This window comes from Rhinoderma darwinii, chromosome 4 (genome assembly GCF_050947455.1).
Source record: "Rhinoderma darwinii isolate aRhiDar2 chromosome 4, aRhiDar2.hap1, whole genome shotgun sequence".
Taxonomy (NCBI): domain Eukaryota; kingdom Metazoa; phylum Chordata; class Amphibia; order Anura; family Rhinodermatidae; genus Rhinoderma; species Rhinoderma darwinii.
Genome location: NC_134690.1, coordinates 300,206,953 through 300,229,057, shown reverse-complemented (window position 1 = coordinate 300,229,057; position 22,105 = coordinate 300,206,953). Strand labels below are relative to the sequence as shown.

The 22,105-nt window shown below is 41.2% G+C and overlaps 1 protein-coding gene across 6 annotated transcripts in view; it reads left to right on the top strand.

Moving 5' to 3' along the window:
- Positions 1-22,105, top strand: part of ZDHHC14 (zDHHC palmitoyltransferase 14) — a 195,136-nt gene that overhangs the window by 108,842 nt on the left and 64,189 nt on the right. Inside the window, exon 1 of one of the 6 annotated variants that reach the window (XM_075862669.1) lies at positions 11,938-12,021. The exons of the other annotated variants lie outside the window; for them this stretch is intronic. The gene's annotated coding sequence lies outside the window, so the exon portion shown is untranslated. Of the gene's footprint in view, positions 1-11,937; positions 12,022-22,105 lie in introns of those variants that run through there. 6 annotated transcript variants of the gene reach the window in all.

The window sequence follows — 22,105 nt, the reverse complement described above, 5'->3', positions numbered from 1 at the left end:
ACTGTACTTCTGGAAGCAAGGCTCTTGAAAAGTAGTATGATGGTATAGTAATTACCCAGTAGAGGCGGTAGCCCTTGTCCAGCAGTGGATGCACCAGATCCCACACTATCTTGCCGTTAACTCTCATGAAGGGGGGGGGGGGGTATTCTGGGGGATGAATAGTGGTGTCCTTCCCTTCATATATTTTAAATTTGTAGGTGTACCCTGATGTACTTTCGCACAGTTTGTACATCTTCACGCCATACTTTGCCCTCTTATTTGGCAGGCACTGGCGGAATTGAAACCTCCCTTTAAAATGAACTAGGGACTCGTCAACAGCGATGCACTTCTTGGGGCTGTTTACCTGGGCAAATTGGCACTGAAATGGTCTTATAGGGTGTCTAGTTTTAAATAGGTGGTCAAAGCTGGGGTCACCTTGGGGTGGGCACGGCATTACCGCAGTAATGCAAACATCTGAGCGTTATCTCAGTCCTGCCCATCGCCATGCGGTACATGGGGGTGTGGTACAGTATATCGGTGCTCCAGTATATTCTTATGGATGGCTTTTTCAGAAGCCCCATACTGAGGACAATACCCCATTTCTTCCTCATTTCCATGGTGTATATAGGAGTCCACCTGTTGGACTTGGCTCAATTAGATTAGGCATTCTGGGCGATAAACTGTTGGGCATTTAGGTTAGTTTGGGTCACTGTTAAGTCCATACATTCGTCAGTGAAATCAACTTTAAAAAAGTCTATTTCCTTTAACCCTGCCGTTTCAAATTGATCCCCTGGGGTGCCCGTAAACCCAGGGACCTGGGGCTCGTAGTTCTCGGAGATTGGAGTCCACATGCGGTCACTACCCTCGGGGGCTGGTGTAGTAGAATGGGGGCGAGAGGATAGGTAGAAGAGTGTTTGTGTCACTCCCAGACTCTCTCAGAAGCAATAATGGCATATGTCTCCTCAGCCGTAAATACTCTACGGGCCATTATGCTCTTTATCAGATAGGTAGACTTTTACACAACATACCTAACTAAACTCCATATAGATATATTTTTTTACAATTTTATTTTTTTTTATTTTTTATTTTTTTATAACTAAAGAGAAAAAGTGCTAGAGCAAGGCTTGTATTAGGCAATCGGTGACAATGAAGTCTCTGATCAGAACACAGGACAGCAATACTCGTCCCAGGGGTTTACAAAATAAGTTGTTATATATTATAAATGGCAAAAAAGTAGGAGGAAAAAAAAACCCTGTAGCAAGAGTTTTGAACAGTGATCAGCAACTTATTCAGTTACTGATCAACTGCAGGAACAAAAATCAGTGAAAGTAATCACCAGGGAGTGATCAGGGGGTAAAGGGTGGAGGATGGTGGTAGTGGTAGACATAGTAGTGTGTGTGTGTGTGTGTGTGTGTGTGTATATATATATATATATATATATATATATATATATATATATAAATATAAATATTTTACACACACACACACAACCGCTCTTGACATAACTGCTCTGCTCCCTCTAACAACTCCCTCCACAGCTGCAATGAGGGATACAGAGCGGGATCATAATGAAAATGGCCACCAGTGTAATACGATCTGTCTGTCGTGACAGACCAATCATAGCAATCACCGACGTGGGACCAGTCTGATTGGTCCCTCGGTGATGTATTGTGATTAGGGATGCAAGATGCATCAACTTCGATACCGTGCACCTTCAAACGGTTCAATACAGTTGTCATGTATTTCGATACACAGCTTAGTATAGTAAAACGTGAATGTATGAGCAGGGATGCGGCTGTGTAAGACAGCCATTGCCCCGCTCCTGAGAAGTGCGCGCGTGGTCTGCGTGATGTGATGCGACCAGCGCTTCACTAACGAGCGGTGGCACTGAAGACAGAACATGACGGGCGCACTGCAATACACCCCCATGTTCTGTCTTCAGTGCCTGTGCCGCCACTTAGTGCAGCGCCGGCCGCATCACCTCATGTTGACCGTGTGCGCACCTGTTGTCAGGAGCAGGGCAATGGCTGTATTACACAGCCGCAGCCCTGATTTAACGGCGGAGATCAGAGAAACCTCTCTCCGCCGCTATTCTCTGAATGCTGTGATCAAAGCTGACCGCAGCATTCAGGGGAAATGCCCTTTTGGATTGCGTCACAGGGAATTCCTGTGACTCGATCGATGGCCATACCATATATAAGCAGACAGCGCAGGGTCCATTGAAGGACCCCTGGGCTGTCTGACAATATTTCCTGTTAGGGCATACTTAGTACACAGGCAGTTGTTAGGACATACCTATCAGTACACAGGCTAATGTACTGGCATATAGATATATGCCAGTACATTCAAGTTTAAAAAAAAAACACACACATTACAATAAAAATTAAAATAAGGCTCTATACATAAAATATAAACATTTTGTATGGTTGCATTCATGTTAACGCTGTTCTACAATAAAAAACGGCTTTCTTTCACTTATTAATGTGAGGCATGAGTTATTATGAATTTTGAACCTCCATGTGCCTCATATTAATAGTATTGAACCCCATCATGTACCTCACACGTTAACCCAATATTGTCCATTATGACAGGAACCTGATGGGATTAATTACTAATTAATGTGAGGCACGTGGAGGTTCAAAATTAATCACACCACGCACGCGCCTCACATCAGAAAACGGGAGAACTTTTTTTTATTATTATTATTGGCAAAAGTATCGTTTTGGTAAAGGGTATCGCAACACTACACGAAGTATCAGTATTTAAGTCCAAATTCTGGTATCGTGACATCCCTAATAGTGATAGGCTGCTGCCAATGACAGCAGTCAATCAGTTGTCTACACTCAACATGGCGATGGTCAGTCAGTAGTAAGTGACCTGTCGCGATGATTGCCGCTGAGGGACCGCTGCAATGGGTCCCCCAGCTTTAAGCTATTACTGCTCTAAGCCTGTGTCTGGAGACACAGGTGCCTGTTAATGCAAACTGACTGACTATTACATCATATGGTTATCCGGACAAAGCCTGTGACTGACTATTACGTCACATAGCGGGAAGGAGTTAAACAACGGTGACAAACGGAAACTATTTGCACCGGATCCGTCACCATTGAAATCAATGGTGATGCAAATGGAAACCTATGATTTCAGTTTGGCTTCCGTTCATGGGTTCCCTTGACGGTAAGCTCCGGCGGAAGCCATGAACGGAGTCCAGACGGAAATGTAAACTAAGCCGAACTTGTTCTGAGACCTGCTATTCCTCTCTAACTTTGGCTCCGTCACAATATTTAGCGAAGGATGTTGCACTTTTTCCTGATTTTTGTTTTTGTGATAACTTAAGATGATCCAAACAAAAGCTTATATTGTAGATTGGCACCACAGATTATCCATTATGATACTACACTATTTGTATTGTTGTCCTGCGTCCTTGAATCAATTTATACAGAATCAATTTATACAGGGTGGTTTTGGTTAGTGATAACGTCTTTTTGCACGCCACAGAAAAGCTAGCAAGTAACATAGCAGCCACGTAGGCGTATATTGGGAGGATTCTAGTGTGATGAGGTCATTCTCGCACATCCACGAAAACACAATCACCTTGCGAACTAAGGAGTAGTGTTGTGCAAGAGGATGCGGTTCCCAATAACCATATTTTGGATAAACGTAGAACCTCTTTTTAATACGCACATGAATTACTATCCATTGGGATTTTCCAAAATCTTAAGATTTTGCAGTTGAATCCTCCTCATCTGACCAGACCCATAGGCTGTAGAAAGCTGCTTTTTTCGAGTCTCATATCACGTTGTCAGAAGTCTTCAAAGTGCAATGAACTGAGCATTATTAATTAGCATCGGAAAATAACTGCAAGATGAAAGCGCAGATCACGTAGATGAGTTTTTCCCCTCGATCTCCACTATAGTATGATCACGTTACACAAGTAATTTCTTATGACTTCCAGGCCTTTCCTCTGTGCTTGATCAACATATTACACTGCATTGCACTTCTATAGACTTGGACTTCATGTATTAACCCATTAATGCCCAGCCTATTTTAGACCTTAATGACCAAGCTGTTTTTCCATCGTTGCATTCCAAGCGCTATGGGTTTTTTCCCCATCTTAGATTTGTCCATGTTTTAAGAGCCAGCTGTATGAGGGCTTGTTTTTTGTGTGACGACTTCTAGTTTTTATTGGTACCATTTTGGAGTACATGCAAATTTTTGAACACTGTTCACCGTGCGGATTAAATAACGTAATAGCTTTATAGGTGGGGTTGTTATGGATGTGGCGATATCAAATATGTGTAATGTTTTAATATTTAGTTTTTTTCATATTAAAGTATTTTATAAGGGAAAAAGCGGGATTTTATTTGAAATTTTTATTTATTTATTATAAACTTTATGAACCTTTTTGATAACCTTATTTTTAGTCCCACTAGGGGACTCAACTATGCATCTTCTGATCGCTTTTAGAATACACTGCAATACTTCTGCCCTTTTGAGTAAAGGCCCTTTTACACTGGGCAATTATCGGGCAGACAAACGTTCATAGAGCGCTCATTCCCGATAATTGTTCTGTGTAAATAGGGCAGCATTCAGCAGATAAACGAGCAAACGCTCAATCATCTGCTGATCGTATCGTTTAAAAAAAACTGAAATATAATTGGTGTCGGTAGCACATCTCCCTGTGTAAATGTATGGGGACGGGCAATGGGAGTAACGAGTGCTTGTCCCCATACTATCTCCTTGTGACAGGAGCAAATAAGCGCTGATCAACGAGCTGTCTCCGTGATCGGCGCTGGTTGCATTGGTCAAAATTGGCTGGTGTAATAGGGCATTTAGTATGGCCTGTTCAGTGAGTTTAAATTAACCCCTTCCCTACATTTGTCATAAGTATACGTCATGGAAAGCCAGTGCTTCCCGCAAAATGTCGTATACTTACGACAAATGTTTGGCACCGGCTCAGAAGCTGTCGGTGCCATAATCACTGGATCTCAGCTGTAGCTGACATCCGACTGTAATGGCGGGGACCGAAATTAGCTTAGATCCCCGCCATTAACCCCTTAAGTGCAGAGCTCAAACGCGAGTGCTGCACTTAAGGGTTTTGCAGCTCATCGGAACCCCAGCAATACTGGGCTCCCGGTCTGCCTAGCACAAAGCCGGTCAAGATCCGCCCGGTGGCGGAGCCTGATCGGCTTCCGTAGCCGCCGGCAAGATGGTGCCGGCTCAGGAGCTGATCCGGCGTCAGCGGTGGAAGTCGGCTGTATGTTACAGCTGACATCCACCTGTAACGGCAGGAACCGGAGCTAGCTCCGATCCCTGCCATTAACCCCTTCGATGCAGCAATCGAAAGCGATTGCTGCATCGTAGCGGTTACTAGCAGATCGCCAGCCCCGACAGGCAATCAGGACTGGCGACTGCTGCTATGGCAACAGGAGACACAATGGCCTCCTGCTCTGCCATTACGGAGGCCGATTAGGCCCCGCCGGGAGGCGAAACCTGATCGGCTTGCTGTCAGTGAATAACTGACAGATCTAATACATTGCACTACGTAGGTATTAGAAAAAAAACATCAGACAGTTGGAACTTCAAGTCCCCAAATGGGACTTGAAAAAAAGTGTAAAAAAAAGTATAAAGTGTAAAAAAAAAAAGTGAAAACAATAAAAGTTTCAAGTAATAAAATAAAACACAATCGCCCTTTTTCCCTTATCAAGTCCTTTATTGAAAAAATAATAATAAACCATACGTATTTGGTATTGCCGCGACCGTAACGACCTGAGGTATCAAAATATATTTATTGCACACGGTGAACAGCGTAAAAAAAAAAACTTAAAAAACTATACCAGAGTTCCTGGTTTTTGGTCACTTTGCCCTACAAATATTGGAATAAAAAGTGATCAAAAAGTCGCATGTATCCAAAAATGGTACCTATAAAAATTATAGCTTGTCTCGCAAAAAACAAGCCCTCCTACAGTTCCGTCGACAAAAAAATTAAGTTATGATTCTCACAACATGGCGACAGAAAAAATACATTCTTTTTCAAAAAGTTATTTTATTGTGCAAAAAGTTGTAAAACCTAAAGTTCTATAAATTAGGTATCGCCGGAATCATACTGACCCGCAGAATAATGTGAACATGTAGTTTATAACGCATGGTGAACGCTGTATAAAAATAGATGCCAGAATTGCGTTTTTTTTGTTTACCTGGCCCTTCAAAAAGTAGGATAAAAGGTGATCAAAAAGTCGCATGTACCCCAAAATGGTACCAATAATAGCTACAGCTCGTTCCGCAAAAAAAAGCCCTCATACCACTACGTCTATGAAAAAATAAAATTAGTTTAGGCTCCAATAAGTCAGGAAATAAAAAAAAATATGCAGTTGTGCCGACCCAAGGGGAACATTTCTTCTGTTTCAAGAGGCGATTTATCAAGGACCTAAAATTAGGGAACCAGGAAGGGGAGGGCCCAAACATATCTGCTGGAAGCGGGGGGGTGCCCGTATTATACCAGGGCAACACTTTCCCAGCAAAATTCCCCAAACAGCAAAGGTGCGGAGTGTGGACCAAAAGGGGCATAAGAAAGGATGCCATATATCAGTTCGACACCAGCCAGTGCAGAAAGGATTGTGTCACAGCATAACACACATCTATGGATCATTTTGTTGTTTTTTTTACCCCATTATTATACCACCTGACTATACCCCTTATATACTCCGCCCGGCTTACATGTACCCCCACATTATAAATGGAAACACCAGCAATACTCAAAAAATCTACTACCAAGCAAAATCTGCTCTCCAAAAGCCAAATGGCGCTCCCTCCGCTCTGAACCCTACAGCGTGCCCAAAGAGCAGTTTCCTTCCACATATATGTCATCGTCATACCCGGGAGAACCCTTTTAACAATTTTTGGTGTGTGTGTCTCCAGCGTCATAAGCTGGGCATGACATATTTGCCACTGAATGGCATATTTAGGGAAAAATATTAATTTTTACTTTGCACTATCCGCAGTGCAATCATTTATGGAAAAGACCTGTGGGGTGAAAATGCTCACTACACCCCTTAATAAATGCCTTGAGGGGTGCAGTTTCCATAATGGGGTCACTTCTCAGGGGTTTCTTTTTATTATTTCACATCTGAGCCTCTGCAGTTGTGAACCAATACCAATTAGGCCTCAATTTGACATGGTACGCTTTCACTCCGGAGCCTGGTCGAATGTCCAGGCAAAAGATTAGTGCCCCATGTAGGGTGTTTCTAAAACCAGGAAACCCAGCATAATAATTGAGAGCTGTCTTGTTATGCTGGCACAAGCTGGGCACCACATATTGGCATATCTATGGAAAAAAAATCCAATTTTCACTCTGCAACATCGAGTGCACACTCATTTCTACAAAACACCTGCAGGGTTAAAATGCTTACTGAACCCCTAGGTAAATGCATTGAGGGGTGTAGTTTCCAAAATTGGGTCACTTCTGTGCGGTTTCCACTGTTTTGGGCCCACAGGCGCCCAGAAACCAATCCAGCAACATCTGCACTCCAAATGGCGCTCCTTCCCTTCTGAGCCCTGCCGTTTGCCCAAACAGCCGTTTATGACCACATATGGGGTATTTCTGTACTCAGGAGAAATTGCTTTACAAATGTTGGGTTCCTTTTTCCTTTATTTGTTGAGAAAATGAAAAAATTTGCGCTAAAGCTACGTCTTATTGAAGAAAAGGATTGTTTTTATTTTCACTGCCCAATTCTAATAAATTCTATGTAACATCTATGGGGTCAAAATGCTTAGTACACACCTAGATGAATTCCTCAAGAGGTGTAGTTTCCTAAATGGAGTAACTTTTTGGGCGTTTTCATTGTTTTGTCCCCTCAGGTGCTTTGTAAATGCGACATGGCCTCCGCAAACCATTCCTGCTAAATGTGATCTCCAAAAGCCAAATAGTGCTCTTTCCCTTCTAAGCCCCGCCGTGTGTTCAAACAGCCGGTTATTACCACATGTGGGGTACTGTTATACTCAGGAGAAATTGCTTTACAAATTTTGTGGTGCTTTTTCTCCTTCAGTCCTTGTCCTTGTGTAAACGAGAAAAAATTTGCTAAACCTACATTTTCTTTGAAAGAATGTAGACTTTTATTTTCAGGGCCTACTTCCAATAATGCAAAAAAACTGTGTGCTCAAATCGCTCACTATACCCCTAGATTTCCTCAATGGGTGTAGTTTCCTAAATGGGGTCACTTGTGTGGGGGGGGGGGGGGGGGGTTCCACTGTTTTGTCCCCTCAGGGGCTTTGTAAATGTGACATGGCCTCTGCAAACCATTCCTGCTAAATTTGAGCTCCAAAAGCCAAATAGCGCTCTTTCCCTTGTAAGCCCGGCCCAGTGTCCAAACAGCCGTTTATTACCACATGTGGGGGGTATTGGTTTACTCTGGAGAAATTGCTTTACAAATTTTGCGGTGCTTTTTCTCCTTTTAGTCTTTGTGGAAATGAGAAAAAAAATTGCTAAACCTACATTTTCTTTGAAAGAATGTAGATTTTAATTTTCACGGCCTACTTCCAATAATTTTTGTAAAAAACCTGTGCGGTCAAAATGCTCACTATACACCTAGATAATTTCCTTGAGGTGTGTAGTTTCCCAGATGGGGTCACTTTTGGGGGATTTTCACTGTTTTGGCACCGCAAGAGCCCTTCAAACCTGACATGGTGCCTAAAATATATTCTAACAAAAATAAGGCCCCAAAATCCAGTAGGTGCTCCTTTGCTTCTGAGGCCGGTGCTTCAGTCCAGTAGCAGCCTAGGGCCACATGTAGGATATTTCCTAAAACTGCAGAAACTGGGCAACAAATATTGAGTTGCATTTCTCTGGTTAAACCTTCTGTTATAAAATAAATTGTATAAAAAATATGAAATTTGTACATTTCACCTCTACTTTACTGTAATTCCTGTGAAATGTGTTAAGGGTTAAGACATTTTCTAAATGCTGTTTTGAATACTTTGAGGGGTGAAGTTTTTAAAATGGGGTGACTTTTTTTTTTTGGGTTTCTAATACATAAGGCCCTCAAAGCCACTTCACAACTGAACTGGCCCCTGTAAAAATAGCCTTTTGAAATTTTCTTGAAAATGTGAGAAATTGCTGCTAAAGTTCTAAGCCTTGTGATGTCATAGAAAAATAAAAGGATGTTCAAAAAACGATGCCAATCTAAAGTAGACATATGGGTGATGTTAATTAGCAACTATTTTGTGTGGTATAACTGCCTGTCTTACAAGCAGATACATTTAAATTGAGAAAAATGCAAATTTTTGCAATTTTTCGCTAAACTTTGGTGTTTTTCACAATTAAATACTGAACATATCGGGCAAATTTTGCCAGTAACTTAAAGTCCAATGTGTCACGAGAAAACAATCTCATAATCGCTTGGATAGGTGAAAGCATTCCGACGTTATTACCACATAAACTGAAACATGTCAGATTTGAAAAATGAGGCTGTCAGGAAGGTCTAAAGTGGCTAAAGAGGGAAGGGGTTAATCTATTTATTTTTCAGTTATTTGTTTGTAACCGGTTATTTTAACGTGAATGGGATAAAAAAAGTAACCATGCCGATAATTGTTTCTATATTAACGCCGCAAAAATAAATGATGTAACTTACACCGTAAACTTTTTCTACCCTCGAACTACGCAGACAATTTTTTACAATTTCTTTTGCATAAAACCAGACCATATAGTAACGTCCATGAAAAAATGTATGAAAGGCAGAGAGGCAAAAACTCAAATTTAGCTGGCGATTAAGGACTTTTCAGGCCTTGTCAAGAAGGGGTAAAACGGGAATGTTTTTTTGTGTTTTTTTTTTTCATACCTTTTTTTTATTTCATGTTGTGTGATGGCCATGATTTGGTCTCGGGCCCTGCAGCCACATCTGAAACTATATATTGGTCACATTTAGGCCTTATAAAAAAAACCGCTGTGTGAACATGTGTTTTTAGGTGTTTTCGTGGGGGGCGGCGGTTTTTTGAGCATGTTCACTGCTAACTCAACAGGAGGCATTTCTAGTTAGCCGACCTGATACATTTTCTGGTTCTGAGGAAGTAAATTTATAAAAAGATCTCTAGTGGAAAGACAACTTTCCATGTCTGCGCACCCCCCCCCCCCCCACCTGACTGTATACCACACTCTACACTTTATGTAAACTGTACTTCTTGAACCGCTGCCTGTCACTGCTATAAAAAAGCCTCCATCTCGATTCTTAATTTTCCAAGCTTTCCCTTTGCTTGACCATCAATCCCATGATGCTTCATCACAGCATCACATGACCAGCTAAAGACCATACCCTTTCTACATGTTGGGGGATACTGTGATTATCATTCTCTCTATATTCTCATAAATAAGCTGAGAAGCCATAAGTATACAGACAGGGAGGATGCACTATATTCTTCTACATTATACCTGTGTGACAGGATCCTGTCTAAGTATCAGTGGTTGCTGATGATAGAAGTTTCCCCCCCCTCTCCATGCAAAACTGGTGTGGTACAGGAACTGCTGAAGCCTGTGATGGGTGACAGATCTCCATAGACTCAAGTAGAGAAAGTGTCACTGAGCCTGATTCACACTGCTAAGCAACCATCCAAGTGTGATATATAGTGATGTCTGAGAAAAGAGAAATGTACACAGCGCCACATGGTGCAGGATAAACCTTGATAGGTAGAACGATGAATAGCAGTGGTAAGTTGTGACTCACCGTAAAAAGCTCGTACTGGCAGGTACAGCTTAGCGTTGAAGGCCGTTTTTGTAACCAGGTTGCAGCTTTCAGTATCCAGGTACCGTCATCCATGGTATTGAGCCGCAAGTCAATAGAAATGTATATTTTTTTTTGAAAAAAATATATATATATGTAAAAAACTGGATATTTGGAAAGCGCTACTCAATATGAAGAATAAGCAGAGTGATGCTGATAAGCAGGTTTATTGTACAACAAGGTAAACATTGGCACATACTGAAGTGACCCTTATCTTAGAGATCCTAAAATAACCTATAGGAGATCTGAGACCATACGTAACATTATAGCACCAAGTAGATTGAAATCTGTGAAGCCTAAAAATCCTAACCCTTTACCATCCGTTATTGGTTCCTATAGATGTGGCCATCAGAGATGCTTGTGCTGTAGTAGCATTACCCATGGCTACACTTCTTTTACTTCAACCGTCACAAATGAGTCTTTCCCTATTAAAACGTTCATGAATTGCAGCAATAGCTACGTTATTTACCTATTAAAATGTCCCTGCAACCTACAATATGTGGGGAGAACGACCCAACAACTACGGTGCAGGATTAACAAGCACAGGTTTAATGTGAAGACTGTTTTTTTTAAAACAGTGTTTCACGACACTTTTTAACTGTCCATAATAACGACTTTGGTAATATCCTTGTGACCCCCATTGAATCCATCTCCGTTACTGAAATGACTGGTTCAATAGGCTCAAACAGAGGGAGAAACTGTCCTGTCTGCAACCTGGCGGTCTTAATGACGTTTCTGAATCTGCACTAGATTGATTAACTTTAACTTGTCCAAAGTATATGACCATCTCTCCTGTCAAGTTCTACATGTAGCAAATATGAATTCTCACTGTGTCCGTAAACTCATATTCCCGTACATTTTGTTTCTAATACCTTCCTACAGTTTTGTCCACATCTACTTCTCTGAATACTTCTGCTTTTACTTTTCCCTGCTTCCTCCACATCAATTTACCTCCCTCTCCGGCCGATAATATATCATCTTTCACACTTCCTTACTTCCTGTTAATTTATATTCTTTTCAAGTAACATTGCCAAATGAAACTGTTCTCCTCACTTACATTTTCCATGTCTCCTTGTATATGCATCTCCCGTCTCGGGCATCATTTTGCCTTTGCTACCTTCTTTCCCCCTTACGGCCACCGTAGTTGCTTTGGTTGCCTGGACTACGCTGACGCCGACATGTGGTTTCTTTTACTTTCACTTTGCTCCAGCCCTGGCTGGCTATGCCGTACCTACTGTCTCCTCCACGTTCATCCTTACCCGTCTGAATATCGGTAAGCTCTCCCTTATCACGTTTCATATCATGATTTTAATATGTAAAGTGACTTTGTTTCCGTCCTGATTTTTTTTATGTCTGCATCCTCTGTTTTTTATCACTTCAATCTGCATTTTATGATTGTGCGCCCACTCTGTACCTCTATATTCAGTGCCTAATACCTTTTTATGTACCTCATATATTTTACAACTGTGACGGTTTACCTGATGACGTCAGTCACATCTGTTTTTATCTATGTACCTGATTGTTTCATGTTTGGCGGTTTTTTGCCTCTTATCCCCTCCCCCCCTCATCCACATGTGTATTTAAGATGTATGTCTTGCTTGTTTTATACCTAATTTAAGCTTGACGAAGACGCATGTTCTGCGTTGAAACGCGTTGCCCATCCTTGTTGTACAATAAACCTGCTTATCAGCATCACTCTGCTTATTCTTCATATGGAGTAGCGCTTTCCAAATATCCAGTTTTTTACATATATATTTTTAAAAAAAAAATATATATATATATAATTTCTAGTGTGATATATAGAGATAGAAGAAGCAAGAAAAATAAGAGGTGAGAGACTGACACATGAAATACCAGAATGGAGCACATGGGAAAGTTTTGTTTTGGTCGGAGCGTCCCTTTAAGTTTTCTACACTTAGAAAAGTCGCAAATGGCACGAGTCGCAATTTGCAGTAAAATTTCCTGTTTCCGTTGCTCACTGAAATTTTCTAAAAAGCGGGCGAAACTTAGTGGAAATGGTGGGGCCGTCCACGGCCTGACAAATTCATTATTATTTATGCTAGAAATTGTTGTCCATTATGGCGCAAATCTACTCCAGCTCATAGAGTAGATTTTACTCTCTGGCGCACGGACGTCCAGAGATGCACCCAAGTAATTAAGAGGCGTGTGTCTCCAAATAAATTAGGCTGACTTTATTCCAATTTTTTTTCAAATTGTATTCACCCCTAAATCTTTAACACCTTCCCGACCGCCCACTGTCTTTTGACGTCAGGCGGTGCGGGTGCTTAGTCTACAGAGACGTCTTTTGGCGTCGCTGCAGATGAAGCTGATGAGCGCTCGTGTGAGCACTCATCCTCTAAGCAGGAGCTGTTACTAACAGCTCCTGATCTTAGAGCAGCCTCCTGAACACAGCTGGGGTCGGCAAACATTCGGACCCCAGCTGTTTCACTCTTTGATTGCCGCGGTCCGTGACCGCGGCATGATCAAAGGGAATTCCCCTCTTTGATCACATCACCGGGATTCCATGATGCGATCAAACAATGGGGAATCCCTCTGCAGTCAGCCCTGGGGACCTACAAAGGACCCCAGGGCTGTGTGTTCCGTGTGCCTGCTGTTCGGGCACACTATGTGCTGCCCGATCAGCAGCCTGTGTCATAGTGACACAGTGTAATGTATTAGCGTACAGAAGTATGCTAATACATTGCAAGTAAAAAATAAAGTTACAAATAAAGTTATCCCTTGATGGGATTAAAAAAAAAAAAGTAACAAAACAAATAAATAAATAAAAAAAGTCCCAAAAAGAGTCTTTATTTTGCATTAAATACATTTTATTGCCCCTACACTAAATAAAAACAGAAAACCTACGCATATTAGGTATCTACACGACCGTAATAACCTGAAGAATTAATCTAATGGGTTATTTAGCGTGAAACGTGAACGGGATAAAAAATAAACAAAAAAAACTATTCCGAGAATCGCCTTTTCCTATATTCACGGCGTAAAAATTATTTTTTTTACTCCCAATCTGTGGGGGGAAAAAAATACTGTTTCTCTCGCATATAAAAAGGCCTCATAAAGCCACGTCAATGAAAAAATAAAAAAGTTATGGCTGCTGAAACGCAGAGAGGCAAAAACAGAAAAATTGAGCTGGTCATTAAGGTCTTTTCAGGCCCGGTCATTAAGGGGTTAAAATGTGATGAACTTCCATAAGTAATCTTGAATCTATAACCAAGCTATGGAAATATCCTGGCAAATCTTACTAAATCTGAATGACTTTTTTAAATATAGTGTTTTAAAAGCTTAAAGGGAACCTGTCACCAGCATTTCACCTATTGAACTTTTACTTATCCCTCACTAGCTGCTGCTATAAAAAGTTCATTGCAGTTATCCCCTTTCCTAAACTCCTCCTCTGACTGTAAATAACGGTCTGCAAACGTTTCGCGCCTTTTATCGTAATAATCCGGTGTTCCTTTGTGTGCACACACCAATGGAGGACATCAATGCACAAGCGCGGGATGTTGTGTGCTGGGGGAAGGCGAGGAGCTGTCAATCAAAAGTAAGAAGGTGAGGTAAACTCGGAAAGACTTGAGGAATGAAGATTTGACTCTTTTCAAAACTAAGATTTGACTCTTTTCAAATGAAGATCTGACTCTTTTCTGCTCATTAGCATACGGCACGGGAACACTAAAAAGCTAAATACTAAAGCTACAGAGCCGACTAAGAAGATAATTATAGGTTATATAGAAATGATTTTTCACCCACTACCACCAGGTATAGTCGGTTTAATAGGTGAAATGCTGGTGACAGGTTCCCTTTAAGGTCATTTCTTGCTCTCCTAGACTGCCAGTGTTTCATTGTGTGCTGAAGCATTAAATAGCTTTTATGGTTTATAATGATAATTAAATGATCACATGAAAAAAACATTTGGAATTGGTAGCTAATGCATTTTCTGGATAAATGTGCCTTGCTACACTTAAAAAACAAAAAAACAAAAACCAGATTGGATAAATGCCATAAGTGATGCTACTAGTATATACTATATATAAACAAGAGAAGCAAGAAGTCCATAGCTATCAAAGAAGTTGAAAGTAGAAAATCTTTATTACAAGTCAAACATGAGAATCTAAAACAGGTCTTTATAACTGGATCACAATATGACACAATATATCACAGATAGGTAAACAATGTATAGTATACCAAGGAACACATCAACATTGTATCCCAAACCAGCAAGGTATTCAAAAGTAGAAGGTATATGTCAGGTAAAACAAACAGTGGAATTGAAGTCTACACCTAATGAGCATAAACAACGTAGATAATATCTAAATGACCTGACATAGTCTCCATAATGTGCTTACCCATATTTCCGTAGTGTAGTGGTATGACCCAAAGGATAAGGTAGCGCCCCTTATCCTTTGGGTCATACCACTACACTACGGAAATATGGGTAAGCACATTATGGAGACGGTCAGGTCATTTAGATATTATTTACGTTGTTTATGCTCATTAGGTGTAGACTTCAATTCCACTGTTTGTTTTACCTGACATATACCTTCTACTTTTGAATACCTTGCTGGTTTGGGATACAATGTTGATGTGTTCCTTGGTATACTATACATTGTTTACCTATCTGTGATATATTGTGTCATATTGTGATCCAGTTATAAAGACCTGTTTTAGATTCTCATGTTGTTTGACTTGTAATAAAGATTTTCTACTTTCAACTTCTTTGATATCTATGGACTTCTTGCTTCTCTTGTTTATATAGTAATTATTTGGAGTCTTTATCTTCAATAAAGTGGGTGGTTGCTACCTCTGTTTCCCACCCTTATATTCATATGTCCTGTGAGACTGTCTTGTCTAATAATAGTATATACTATATGTACAGGTCCTTAATGAATTAGAATATCGTCAAAGATTAATTTATTTTAGTAATACAAAAAGTGAAACTGATACATTATATAGATTCATTACACACAGAGTGATCTATTTCCAGCATTTTTTTTCTTTTAATGTTGAAGATTATGGCTAACAGTTCATGAAAACCCAAAATTTAGTGTCTCAGAAAATTAGAATATTGGGTAAAAGTTTATAGACTCATGGTGTCATACTGTAATCAGCTAATCCACACACCACCTGCAAAGGTTTCCTAAGCCTTTAAATGGTCCAACAGTCTGGTTCAGTAGGCTACACAATCATGGGGAAGACTGGTGACTTGACAGTTGTCCAGAAGACAGTCTGACACCTTCAACAAGGAGGGTAAGCCACAAAAGGACATTGCTAAAGAAGCTGGCTGTTCACAGAGTGCCTTATCCATGCATATTAATGGAAAGTTAAGAGGAAGGAAAAAGTGTGGTAGAAAAAGGTGCACAAGCAACAGGGATAACCGCAGCCTTGAAAGGATTGTCAAGAAAAGGCCATTCAAGAATCTGGGGGAAATTCACAAGGAGTGGACTGTGGCTGGAGTCAGTGATTCAAGAGCCACCACACACCGACGTATCCAGGACATGGGCTACAACTGTTGCATTCCTTGTCAAGCCACTCATGAACCAGAGACTACATCAAAAGTGTCTTACCTGGGCTAAGGAGAAAAAGGAGTAGTCTGTTGCTCAGTGATCCAAAGTCCTGTTTTCAGATGAAAGTAAATCTTGCGTTTTCATTTGGAAATCGGGGTCCCAGAGTCTGGAGGAAGAGTGGAGGGGCACTCTATCTAAGTTGCTTGTGGTCCAGTGTGAAGTTTCTACAGTGAGTGATGGTTTGGGGAGCCATGTCATCTGCTGGTGTTGGTCCACTGTGTTATATCAAGTCCAGAGTCAACACAGCCGTCTACCAGAACATTTTAGAGCACTTCATGCTTCCCTCTGCTGAACAGCTTTATGGAGATGCTGATTTAATTTTCCCGCAGGACTTGGTGCCTGCCCACACTGCCAAAGTACCAAAACCTGGTTTAATAACCACAGTATCACTGTGCTTGATTGCCAGCAAACTCGCCTGCCCTAAACCCCATAGAGAATCTATGGGGTATTGTCAAGAGGAAAATATAGACACCAGACCCAACAATGCAGACGAGCTGAAGGCCACTATCAAAGCAACCTGTGCTTCCCTAACACCTCAGCAGTGCCACAGGCTGATCGCCTCCATGCCACGCCACATTGATGCAGTAATTCATGCAAAAGGAGCCCGGACCAAGTATTGAGTGCATATACTGTACATACTTTTCAGTAGGACAACATTTCGGTATTAAAAATTATTTTTGAAATTGGGCTAATATAATATTCTAATGTTCTGAGACACAAAATTTTGGGTTTTCATTAACTGTTACCATAATCATCAACATTAAAAGAAAAAAATGCTGGAAATAGATCACTCTGTGTGTAATGAATCTGCATTTCACTTTTTGAATTGAATTACTGAAATTTAACTATTTTATAATCCAATTCATATAGAAGTACCTGTATATGTAATATGTTTGTAAGCTCTATGTACTGTTCTATGAAGCACACTTCCTGCAAAAAAAAGAAACTGGACTTCGTGCAGTCTTTTCCTTTTGAAGCTCAGGCGTTTGAAGATTGATGAAGCGCTTATACTTGGCATATTCCATCAATAATAGATCGGTGTGAGTCCGGCTGTTGGCACCCCCGCCGGGCAGCTGTCGAATGGCAGCGGCCCCTTCCAAGTGAATGGGACAATGGTGCAATAACTTACACGTTCCGTTACATTTTATAGTGGCTGTGTAAGTACGGACTGAGAGGAGAACCCTAGAAGCACTCGTACAAGCTATGCAGCCCCTTCGTGGTAGGGGTTCTCACTGTCTGACCCCACCAATCTAATATTGATGGCCTATCCTAAGGATGGACCATCAATTTTAATAATCCAGATAACCCATTTAACTTTAATCCATTTTATACATGACTGACCAACTCTCCAGGTCACCTTATGGCCCTGTTCACAAAGAGTTTTTTTGACGAGGTTTTTGGGGCAGAAACCGCGCCAAAAAACTCCTCAAAAACCGCCTGAAAATGCCTCCCATTGATTTCAATGGGAGGCAGACGAGTTTTTTTACCACGAGTAAAAAAAAATTGTCGTGGTAAAAAGAAGCAACATGACCCATCTTGAGGCGGTTTCCGCCTCCAAAACCCCATTTCAATGAGTCAGAAAGAGGAAAAAAAAACCTTGACGAGTTTTTGTCAAACCACTGTGCAAAAACCTACTGGAGCAGTTTTTGCAGGAGGAATTTTCCTCCTGCAAAAAACTCCGTGTGAACACAGCCTAAGGGTACGTTCACACACACCGTAAACGCTGCAGAATTTCCAAGCAGTAAAGATTTTAAAAAAATCTCATCCACACATTCTGAGGATCCACTCAGCAAGCAAATTTTTTTTCTCAATCTGTAGAATGGCAATTTCTCTTGCGAAAATGCTGCAGATTTTTCAGAACTGATTTAATTGTGGAAAATCCAAGCGTAATACAGTAGCAGCTGAGTGGATGAGATTTTAACAATTCTCACCCACACGCTGCTTAAAAAATCAGCCAAAAAACTGTTCACAAATTGTCCTGCGGTGCGTTTTTTTAATTCGCAGCATGTCAATTAGTGCTCTGGAAACGTTGCTTTTCTGTTGCAGATTTTCGCCTTTGAATTCAATGGGAAGGTAAAACCTTCAAACAAAAAGCAAAAGTTAAGATTTTTGCGGCAGAAAGTCTGAGTCTGCCGCAAAAATTGCAAACAAAGCCTATACTTATGCCTTACTATATACTTTTCCGTCTTGGCTGGCCTCCTGGGAGGACACTTCATTCCATGTGACTGCTGCAGCGGTCACATGGGATGAAACGTCAACCCAGGATGACGGCCTGCATGGACAACAGAAGGATGCGTCGTCATGACTACCTAGAACTGGGTAAGTGTAAGCTTTTTATTTTAATTTTTTTGAACGCTGCCTTTTTCAGCAGCGGGCATTCTGCTCGAAGAATCGCACCTCAACTTGGTGCGGTTTTTTTGTACAGATTTCCCTGTGTGTTCCAGGGCGAATGCTCTGTGTACTTTTACGCAGCGTATCTGCCCTGTGTGAACTTTACACCGCATTCCAAATTATTATGCAAATGTTATTTTTCGCTGATTTTCCTAAATAGTCAATTCAAATGACAGTCAGTATAATATTCAAGCCATCAACCGTTGGAGTATAATGCGAATTTTATTGAACAAAGTGAAAAACTCAAAATGCACGGTTTCAAATTATTATGCACAACAGAGATCAAAACATTTTAAAGGTTGTAAAGAGAACTAAAATGGTAATTTGTTGAATTTGCAGCATCAGGAGGTCATATTTACAGAAACCAAAAGCTCTTTCAATCAAAAAAAACGTAACAGGCCAAGTTACATGTTAACATAGGACCCCTTCTTTGATATCACCTTCACAATTCTTGCATCCATTGAATATGTGAGTATTTGGACAGTTTCTGCTTGAATATCTTCGCAGGATGTCAGAATAGCCTCCCAGAGCTTCTGTTTTGATGTGAACTGCCTCCCACCCTCATAGATATTTTGCTTGAGGATGCTCCAAAGGTTCTCAATAGGGCCAGGTTCTGGGGAACATGGGGGCCAAACCATGAGTTTCGCTCCTTTTTTATGCCCATAGCAGCCAATGACACAGAGGTATTCTTTGCAGCATGAGATGGTGCATTGTCATGCATGAAGATAATTTTGCTACAGAAGGCACGGTTCTTCTTTTTGTACCACGGAAGAAAGTGGTCAGTCATAAACTCTACGTACTTTTCAGAGGTCATTTTCACACAGTCAGGGACCCTAAAGGGGCCTACCAGCTCTCCCCATGATTCCGGCCCAAAACATGACTCCGCCACCTCCTTGCTGACGTTGCAGCCTTGTTGGGACATGGTGGCCATTCACCAACCATCCACTACTCCATCCATCTGGACCATCCAGGGTTGCACGGCACTCATCAGTAAACAACACTGTTTGAAAATTAGTCTTCATGTATTTCTGAGCCCACTGCAACCGTTTCTGCTTGTGAGCATTGTTTAGGGGTGGCCGAATAATAGCTTTATGTACACTTGAAAATCTCACCCACTTATTACTCTCACCCACAAAGCTCTCCACAGTGCTGCACCTCCTTACATCTCCTCCCTCATCTCTGTCTACCACCCTACTCAGGCTCTACGTTCTGCCAATGACCTTAGATTAAAATCCTCCATAATCCGAACCTCCCACTACCGTCTCCAGGATTTCTCTCGTGCTGCACCCGTCCTCTGGAATGTGCTACCCCAGACAATCAGATTAATTCCCAATATCCACAGTTTTAAACGTGCCCTGAAAACACATCTATTTAGACAGGCCTATAACATTCCCTAATCTGACTCCTTTCCATGGCCCTCCATTTAGATTAGTCATCAGAATAAGATTCCCTCACACTCCTTCTCTTCATGTCCGTCATACACGGATACTGGCTGGTGACCGGCTCATGCAGCTTTATGTTACCACCGCATGTGTATAAAAATGGCCGGACCATTGTACAGAACAAACACTGTTACACTTTGTGTCTCCCTTATGTCCTCATAGATTGTAAGCTCTTGCGAGCAGGGTCCTCACTCCCCAGGTTTGAATTGTAAATGAACTTTGTCACTATGTAATGTCTGATATTGTTTGTTTCATGTTCCCTCTAAATTGTAAAGTGCTGCGTAATATGTTGGCGCTATATAAATAAAGATTATTATTATTATTATTATTATCCTACCCCTTGAGGTTCGTGGGACTCCAGAGGCACCAGCGGCTTCAAATACCGATTTTGCTGCTTTGCAATGGCATTTTAGCAGCTGCTCTCCTAATCCCATTAATTTGTCTGGCAGAAACCTTCCTAATTATGCCATTATCTGAGCGAACCCGTCTGTGCTCTGAATCAGCCACAAATCTTTTCACAGTACGATGATCACACCTAAGTTTTCTTGAAATATCCAATGTTTTCATACTTTGTCCAAGGTATTGCACTATTTCACGCTTTTCGGCAGCAGAGAGATCCTTTTTCTTTCCCATATTGCTTGAAACCTGTGGCCTGCTTAATAATGTGGAACGTCCTTAAGTAGTTTTCCTTTGATTGGGCACACCTGGCAAACTAATTATCGCAGGTGTCTGAGATTGATTACAATGATCCAAAGAGCCCTAAGACACAATACCATCCATGAGTTTAATTGAAAAACTAATTAAATGTTTGACACTTAAAGAGGCTCTGTCACCAGATTTTGCAACCCCTATCTGCTATTGCAGCAGATAGGCGCTGCAATGTAGATTACAGTAACGTTTTTATTTTTCAAAAACAAGCATTTTTGGCCAAGTTATGGCCATTTTTGTATTTATGCAAATGAGGCTTGCAAAAGTACAACTGGGCGTGTTGAAAAGTAAAAGTACAACTGGGCGTGTATTATGTGCGTACATCTGGGCGTGTTTACTACTTTTACTAGCTGGGCGTTGTGTATAGAAGTATCATCCACTTCTCTTCACAACGCCCAGCTTCTGGCAGTGCAGACACAGCCGTGTTCTCAAGAGATCACGCTGTGACGTCACTCACAGGTCCTGCATCGTGTCAGACGAGCGAGGACACATCGGCACCAGAGGCTACAGATGATTCTGCAGCAGCATCGGCGTTTGCAGGTAAGTCGATGTAGATACTTACCTACAAATGCTGATGCTGCTGCAGAATCAACTGTAGCCTCTGGTGCCGACACGATGCAGGACCTGTGAGTGACGTCACAGATCTGCACTGCCAGAAGCTGGGCGTTCTGAAGAGAAGTGGATGATACTTCTCATCAGAACGCCCAGCTAGTAAAAGAAGTAAACACGCCCAGATGTAACACACATAATACACGCCCAGTTGTACTTTTACTTTTAAACACACCCACTTGGATTTTTGCAAGCCTCATTTGCATAAATACAAAAATGGTCATAACTTGGCCAAAAATGCTCGTTTTTTAAAAATAAAAACGTTACTGTAATCTACATTGCAGCGCCGATCTGCTGCAATAGCAGATAGGGGTTGCAAAATCTGGTGACAGAGCCTTTTTAAATCCAATGTGCATAATAATTTGGAACATGGTGTACGGTGCTGTTTCATTCATCTAAATGAGACTTGCAGAATCCATACACCTGCTGCTGAAATAACCCCTGGGATGGATGGAACTGATTTTTAGTCACCGAAAATTTCTGCAACAAAATCTGCCGCGTGTGACTGCATTCTTCTGCTGTTTTGACCTTCGTGTGAGGTTATGTTCACATTAATATCATGGCTTCCATTCATAACCAAGCCATAACAAGTTTGCCGGATACGTTCCCAAGCTGATATTCAAATCCTAGC